The 8,232-nt window shown below is 45.5% G+C and overlaps 1 long non-coding RNA gene across 1 annotated transcript; it reads left to right on the top strand.

Annotated features, from left to right (window-relative positions):
* Positions 1-2,484: 2,484 nt before the first annotated feature.
* On the top strand, positions 2,485-7,460 carry LOC107308734. The gene is made up of 2 exons (XR_001552886.2): positions 2,485-6,137; positions 7,228-7,460. It is a non-coding gene; the product is annotated as an uncharacterized LOC107308734 (long non-coding RNA).
* The last annotated feature ends 772 nt before the right edge of the window (positions 7,461-8,232 follow it).

Below are 8,232 nucleotides of genomic sequence, written 5' to 3'. Positions count from 1 at the left end.
AAATCCCGAAGTATTCCTGCTAGTAGCCTGGCTCAGTGGGGAACTGAAGAGCAATTTTGCTGTTATTTTTGAATGTTGAATTGTCTTCTCCTGCAGTCACACAGGAAAAGCTTTTCTCACCATGCAGCGAAGCAGATCAGCAATCGGCGGCCTTGTGGGAAATGTTCCTTTTTTTCTGATTCAGGTCCATCTAATCAGCTCCACCTACGCAGTGGCGGTGGAGCCAGTTCTCTCACACATCCTAACAGCTATCTGCCTGTGCAGTTAATGGCTTATCTGCTTTTGCCATGGCTTGGAAGAGAAGGCTGAACAAGAGCTGGAAGTATTTGCTTAAAATATCAGAAGCGTCTCCGTGGATGCTCTGGGGTGGATGCTACAAACATCCCCCCCTCCCCCCTTCCTGTGCTGTAAAATATTACAGAGCAATTGGCTGTTCCCACCGTGCCCTTCAAACAGGGCAGGTTTCCCACCCGCCATGTGAAAAATTAATGACTGTGGCAACATAATGTTTCCAAAATATCCACTTTGAGGGGCTGAATGTGAGGCTTTTGATGCTGGCTGGAAGGTCTGGTGGTTGGTCTCCCAGCTTCCCCACTGGCGCTTCAACGGTTGAGGACAGAAGTGGAAAATGGAATGAAGTGCTTCCAGCTCTGCTTAAGAAACAGAGCGGAGATGGTTGGGTGATCCACAGAGGTAAGTTTGGTTTGTGCCAAGAAAAAGTATTTTCTAAGAGAACAAATAACAGACCCTTGCATACCTTCTCAAGCAGCTTTCTGCAGGTGATGGGGCAAGGATTGGCATCAAGCTTGGTTGGAGCTGGAAGCAGCATCCCTCCTGATGCTGCTCATAGTCCCAAGATGGGAGGGACACATAAGGATTATTGAGTCCAACTCTTTGTCTCCACAAAAAATCAGGTCATAACCTGATAGGTCTGATAGGTCAGACCAGCCTATCTCCTTGACTGTGAGCCAGGCAGATTGGATCAGGCCATCTAGCATCCCTGTAAGCCAGAGCCTTGATCTCCAGTAGGTGGTTTGGTGTTTGTGACTTGCTCACTGGGCATGCAACATTGCAGAAAAGTTAGAAAAGTAAAAGGAAGAGCAAATGAGAGCCATGTGTCTCAGTCTGATTAAAATCACATGTGGATTCTACTTAGTATCACAGAACCATAGAATGTCTTGAGTTGGAAGAGATCTGAAAGATCATTGAGCTCCAATCGTCTGCCATGGGCAGGGCTGCTCCCCACTGGCTCAGGCTGCTCAAGGCTCCTCATCCAGTCTGGCCTTGAATGTCCCCAGGGATGGGGCACCCACATCTCTCTGGGCAGCAGTGCCAGTGCTTCACCATCCCTATGATCTCCCTCACCCTCCATACACACAGCCCCCGCTTGGCTTTGTTCTCACCCTGCTGTGCTCCCCCTCTGTCGGAAGCTGCCGTCACCAAAGTGAGCGCCTTGCTCTCACTAATAGCAAAGTAATCAATTTGAGTCACTGTATACATTAGTAATGACCATGTAATTCTAGTGCAAATTAGGTTTGGGCAGGCTGTGAAGCCTGAGACATCTTGTCTTCCTGAGCAGAGCTTGGATTTACAGTCCTCTGGGGAAGGCCGTGGTGAACACCCCCCCGCCCCCTTCACAAATCCTTCCTTGATTGGATACAGTATGGTTGTCTGATTAAAATTGTGCAGTGGTTCAGAAAATGATTTTCAGCCAGTGCTTCACAGTAAATTACTTTTTTTTTCTATCTTTCTTTCTTTTTTCTCCCTTTCTCGGACAACAAATTTTTACCCCGAGGACAGTCGGATGCTGAAATGCAAAGCTCAAGAGAGGCAGTGAGATGAGCAGGGAAAGAGGGCAAGGGAAACACAATGGTGGTGGCTGCCTGCTGTGGGCCACCTACGGTATGCAGATGTGAACCTCCCATGAACCCAAAGACTTTGGCTCCTGTATTGATGCCACCCATTCAAAACCCATTTTCCTTTCCTTTTCCATTAAAGTTTGCTGGTGTCATGGGTGGGTGAGGAGCAAAAGTTGCATGAAGGTGTCCCAGGGACTCATGTTTTCCATGTTAACATCCTAATGACATGAGTTTGGCCCCTTGCTACAAGAAGACATTGAGGCCCTAGAGTGTGCCCAGAGAAGGGCAATGGAGCTATAAGGGGTCTGGAGCACAAATGTGATGGGGAACTGCTTTGAATGTGACTCTGGTGCTGATGAGTGTCCCACTTTCTATGCATTTAAGTCTCATAGAACAACAAGGTGTAAAACCCAGTCTTCCTTCATGGATTTTAGGTTGGATGTTAGGGGGAAGTTCTTCACTAGGAGAGTGGTTAGGCCCTGGAACAGGCTGCCCAGGGAGGTTGTGGATGCCCCGTCCTTGGAGGTGTTCAAGACCAGGTTGGACGGGGCTTTGGGCAGCCTGATCTAGTAAAGGTGTATTTTTTGTGGCCATGCTAGGCAGGGCGGTTGGAACTACGTGATCCTTGAGGTCCCTTCCAACCCGGGTCATTCTGTGATTCTGTGATTTTCACAGCCCTTGAACCCACCCAACTGATGCCAATCCAGAGAAAGGCACTGTGGGTCCCTGTGTCATTTGAGGTATATTTGAATGTGTGCTAAGGCATTTCATCTCAGTGGTGGTCACAGAGTGAGCTGAAGATCTGCATTTAAGGTCCTTTCCTTTTCCTAGAGGAACTCCAACAGCCTGCAATGAGTTTAACATACACTGTATGTTGTATGTTTGTGCTCAAATAAATGTAAAACTGATTTCCTCCCTTTGTTTGCATGTGGTGCAGACAAGTGGGGAAGATTTGTCCCAAACGACACCAGCTCCCCACCTTCCTCCTAACACAGTTTCTCCCCTGCTTTGTATTGGCTCTGTGGGAAAAGGGTGATTACGGTGGAGGGAAAGGCTGTTATTTAAATAAGAAAATCTGTTTCACAGTGTATTGGCACTGAGACTGGAACAGTGTGGTTGCCCACTCCTCTCTCAGTCCCCACAAGTTCGTTCCTCGCTGGGGATTATTGGTGCCTTTGTCTGTCTAGTTCGAAATGTCACATTTCCTCCTGCAATTAGAAGGAGCTTTTATCCGTGGGATGGATGCGTGTCTGAGGGGGGTGTTTTCATTCCCACTAGGTGAATGTTTTAGTAAGCAGTGTCCAAAACATCGCACAAATACTTGAAAGGAAACGTTTTAGTAATACTAAAAGGCTGTTATTTCAGCTTGCACGACCTTTCAGATATCGCTGCGAACTCACAAGATGGAAGGAGCTTATAAAAGGAAACATGGTCTTATTTTTAAGCTGCGGCATAGGAGAGAGTTGGTTTAAGTGTGCTCAGATCCCAAAGGGAACCACTCTTGCTCTTGCCAGGCCAGTGCCACCCCTCATGAGGTCCCTCTAGGCAGCTGGCTGTAAACTTCCACCACATTTTGGTGGAGAGAAGGCAAAAGATGCCAAAAGGGCACAAACCACATGTGCAGTAGCCTATGGCAATGCACCAGTTTCATGTCCAGCTCCGAGGGTGTCAGCACCCCAATGCTGGAAGAAGATCAGCCCATGTATTGGCCACAGCTATGGCCAGGGGGCGATGCAGCCCTTACCATATGGATCCTCAGCTCAGTCGAAGCCAAAACATGAAGCCTTTGCTGCATTTAGATGGAAACCTCAGTTTACATGGCTTCTGTGTATCACTCTGCAAGACCAGCTCCCCACTCTCCTACTTTGTATATAAAATGGTTGGATACTACCTTATGTGGGCAGCATTACTTCGCGTTCAGTCTTAGCGATAATGGGGCCCAAAGTGGATCTGCAGTTGACCTGATATTTATAAGTGTGCTAATTTTAAGTACTGGCACACGAAAATTCTGTCCTTTGTTTCCATAATAAAGTCGAGGTAAAAGTGGGTGAGGGAGAACATAAAGAGAAAGGAATCTGTGAGAGGAAAACAGGTGAGAAGGGGGTCCAAATATCATCAGTCTACCAGCAGATGTAATTGTCTCACTTCATAGCCACTTTAGAGCACAGGACAAAAGTTCAAAACTCAAAAGCAATGATTTTTGTGTTCAGGTCAGCATCTTTCTTACAGCGCTCATTTCATGTTGCCTGATGTGTCTGTGTGTCCTACCGCAATGTTTGGTTGTGCCATGGGGTGCAAGGTGCTACTTCACTTCTGGGGTGACTGCACGTGTCTAAAGCAAGGCAGTGACCTGAGCTGCTTGTGGCTTGCAGGTATTCCTCCCCCCCAATCTCCTTCTATCTTGTTATTATTTCATATAGTTTTCCCTCTGTTGCTCTCATTTAATTTGCTCTTCGCTTGTTCCTTGATGTTCTGGCACTGCCTTCACCACACATCTCACGAGGTTTTTGTGCAGTTCTGACAGGGTTGTTCTGCAGGGAAATATAACAGGATTTTGAATATACAAAAGAAAAAGCATGAAGCCAGACATGTTAGTAAGGGGCAGGTTTTAATTACCTAACCATTATTGGATTACTCCAGAGTAGAGGAAATATGACTAATGCTATGTCTGTGCTTCTGGCATACAACTGCTGTCAAATTCAATAAGGACTTATTAAACATCACAGAGGTGTGACTAAAGAAAACGATGAACAGAATGTGGAAAATAGCAATCATGGTCCTATTGTGTGCACTATGAATTTCTAATCTAGGAGGTGGGAATGTCTGTGGGGGAAGATCTGTGAGAAATTGCTGTATTTTATCAGCAAAGTAAAACAAAGTTAGGTTTTGGGGAAGGGAATCCTAACTGTAAAAGGATGAGCGATCATAGAGTTACAGAATCGTTTGAGTTGGAAGGCCCTTAAAGGCCATCTGGTCCAACTTCCCTGCAATGGACGAGGACATCTACAGCTCTATCAGCTGTTCAGATCCCCGTCCAACCTGACCTTGAATGTCTCCAGCAATGGGACGTCCACCACCTCTTTGGACAACCTGTTCCTGTGTATCACCATCCTTAATGTAAAGCAATGCTCTGACCCTGGTGACCATGGAGTGCTGCTGAGTCTCATCTCATAGCCTTCGTGGATGCTGATCCCTTCTTCAAGCATGACTTATTCCTTTTAGATGAGACAACTGTCAGCTGAAAAACTCAGGAAAATTCTTGAGATGAGAGACCACGGCATCTCTGCCCTACTGTGTGTGCCTAGCACTTCAGTATGATGCTCTCATTTTCCATCTCTCTGGACTGGTTATGGTATATTTGGGGCATCCCAACTCCAGCTGCAGAGCTGGACATGGAGAATGTCCAGCTTTTGGCATAGTCATGGCCTGTGGGAGGGCTTTCCCTCACTCAGCTGGCAGTGCTGGACCTGGTCTGCCCCAGGGTATGGTTGACTCTTTTGTCTGCCAGGGCACATTGCTGACTCAGATTCAACTTGCTATCAGCCAGAACCCCTATCTTGATCTGTCAACACTCAGCACCAAAATATACCCAGCCTACACAGGCTGGATGGTGGCTCACTGGTGACATTTTGGAGAGCTGGAGCTCCTCTTTGCTAACATATGAGTGTGAGGAGGCTGAATAATTCCTATTGGGATACCTACGCTCCAGGAGATGCAGGACTTCACGTACATGCTTGGTGTTGCCTACCAACTTGTGACTCCTGTTGAATTTTCCCCAGCTGTCCAGCTTCATCCCTCAGAGGTGTCTCTCCTCCCAGTGGATACATGGGGAGGTGCCCAGTGCAGGCAACCTGAATCATCTGAGGATGGCACGTCACCTGATATTTTTGCTGTCACTGTGCTTATTCTAAAAGCTTAAGCAGGTCCTCAGCATCATGCTTGGAGCCTCCCAAATCCAGCTCCTCCAAGATGCACTTTTATGTAGGAACTGGTACTGAAAACTGCTCTGTAGAGGTAGTACCTGATATAAGGCATGTAATTTGCTCCTCAGAAAGTGGAGTATTCGTAGAGCTAGGCTCACTGCTGATGTAATAACTGTGGTGACCTCATCAGAAGCTTTCCAGCCCATGCCCACAGCAGCCAACTTGTCCTTGCTATGACTCCCCTCGTATTACCAGCCCTATCTTTGAAACAAAGTCATAATTGACAAGTGTTTGTCCATTTTAGTGGATAAAACAAATGGAATGGAATATACAGGAATGCAATTGGATGAGGCAGGTAATTGATCAGGTGCTGGCCACCAATGTCCCCATATTAATAAAATGATCAATGGTGATGCTTCAGATTTACTAAAGACTTAGAAATGAAATCATAATGAGAAATGAAATCATGTAATGAGAAGAGCTGTTGGAGCAGGTCCAGGAGAGGGCTGTGAGGATGCTCAGAGCACTTCTCCTTTGGAGAGAGGCTGAGGGAGCTGAAAGGAGGGAAAAGAAAGGCCCTGGGGGAGACCTCCTTGTGGCCTTCTATTACTTGAAGGGAGCTTATACACAGAAGGGAGACTGACTTCTTACACAGTCTGATAGTGACAGAACAAGAGGGAGGGGAATTCAGGTTGGGTGCTAGGAAGAAATTCGGTACTCAGAGGATGGTGAGGCACAGGCACTGCTGCCCAGAGAGCTGTGGGTGCCCCATCCCTGGAGGTGCTCAGTTCCAGGTTGGCTGGGGCCCTGGGCAGAGGAGTGGAAATGGATGATCTTTAAGGTCCCTCCCAACCAAAACCATCCTATGATTCCATGATTTCCTTGTATACAATGATACAAACCCTGTTTGTTATGTGCAGGGAATACCATGCATCAGATGGTCCTTGTGGACTTAGGCAGGACAGCACATTTGCAGCTGTAAGGCTGGTTGTAATTGGGAAGGCAAATGGACAGACAGACACATCTGTTGGGTCAATGAAATGCGGAAATCCTGGCCCTGTTTTGCAGGCTCAGCCACTTGATCATATTATCGCACTGATTTTTTTTGTCCTCCTTTTCCTGTTGTAATGCTGTTATTGTCTACTTAATAAACTGCATGCATTAATGACCCATTAACATCTTCCAGAAAAATGAAATTATTTGGAAGTTTCAATCTCTTGAAACTTCAACCAGAAACCTAAAAGAAAGAACCTTAAAGACTCAAGTTTCAACACAACAAAGGCCCTCTAATCTATAACTCCATTGCCAGCTAATCTGTAGGTACCCACAGTGGCCTGTTTCTTTTGGTCTGTATTTATCCCTGCCTTCTGAACTTACGCTGAATGGGATATATTGCTTGAGCCCATCAAAAAACTAAAATCTTATAATAAAATATTTTGTTTCAGGTGGTTTCACGTGTTGCAACACAATTGATCTGGAGCTGTTCCCATCAGGATTTGCATGATAGAAGCGTGTGAAGATGTCTGTCGAATCTGTTTTTTACTGCATCATCAGTGCTGATCAGTGACAATTCTCTTACCAAGAACATAGTGGTGGGCTGTAAAGCTGTTATAAAACATCCAAGAAACATTAAAAAAAAAAAAAAAAAAAAAAAAACAAAAACAAAAAAACCCAAAAACCAACAACAAAGGATTAAATTTCTTTCAGATAAGCCCAGGAAATGCATTACACCACACTGTGTAATGGCTGAATCATTGCCATCAATGTGCCCACAGCTTAAACCCTTAGTTTAGGTACTACACTTCTCAGCTAAATATACTCTAAGTCCATCAGAGAAAGTGAGAGCAGGAGCATGAAGTTCAGCTCTGGAAAGTCTTCTTTTCTTGTATGGCAGCAGCTGTGTTTCAGTGATTCTGCACATATTCAAGCCAAATCTTTTGGATGGAAAAGAGGCGAGTCAGGCACCTGTAACATGGAGATAGAGATCAAGGCATACCTGAAATTCATGGTTGAGTCAAGGAAAGAACCTATAGACCAGCATGACAACATCCAGAGGTAAAAGATGCATTCATCTGAGTACCACGCTTCCCTCTGATAGTCTCTTGCTGGCAGCTGTTGTAAATTAAATTACTTTGGTCAATGGGGGGACACCTTCCCATCTTATTTATTTTGTATTCTCCTCAGCTTGTTGAAGGGAGCCAACATGACTCTACATTATTTTTCTTGTTTCCAAACCTGAGTTTCTTTCCTGTTTTGATGATATTTAACAATGGAGTGTTGAAAAAAGATCATAGTAGCAAGCTAACTGAAGAAGTGCCCTTTGCTTTAGCCATCTTAAGATTTCAGGATCTGTTGAGTTCAGCCTAACACACTGAAACAAGTAGTTCCAACACTGATATTATAAAGCAGGAGCAGATGGGTATGCTTGGAGGCTAATGCATTAGCACATA

The sequence above is a fragment of the Coturnix japonica genome, chromosome 2 (assembly GCF_001577835.2).
Source record: "Coturnix japonica isolate 7356 chromosome 2, Coturnix japonica 2.1, whole genome shotgun sequence".
NCBI classification, from domain to species: domain Eukaryota; kingdom Metazoa; phylum Chordata; class Aves; order Galliformes; family Phasianidae; genus Coturnix; species Coturnix japonica.
Note: the sequence above shows the minus strand (reverse complement) of the source record. Positions and strands in the feature narration are given on the sequence as shown.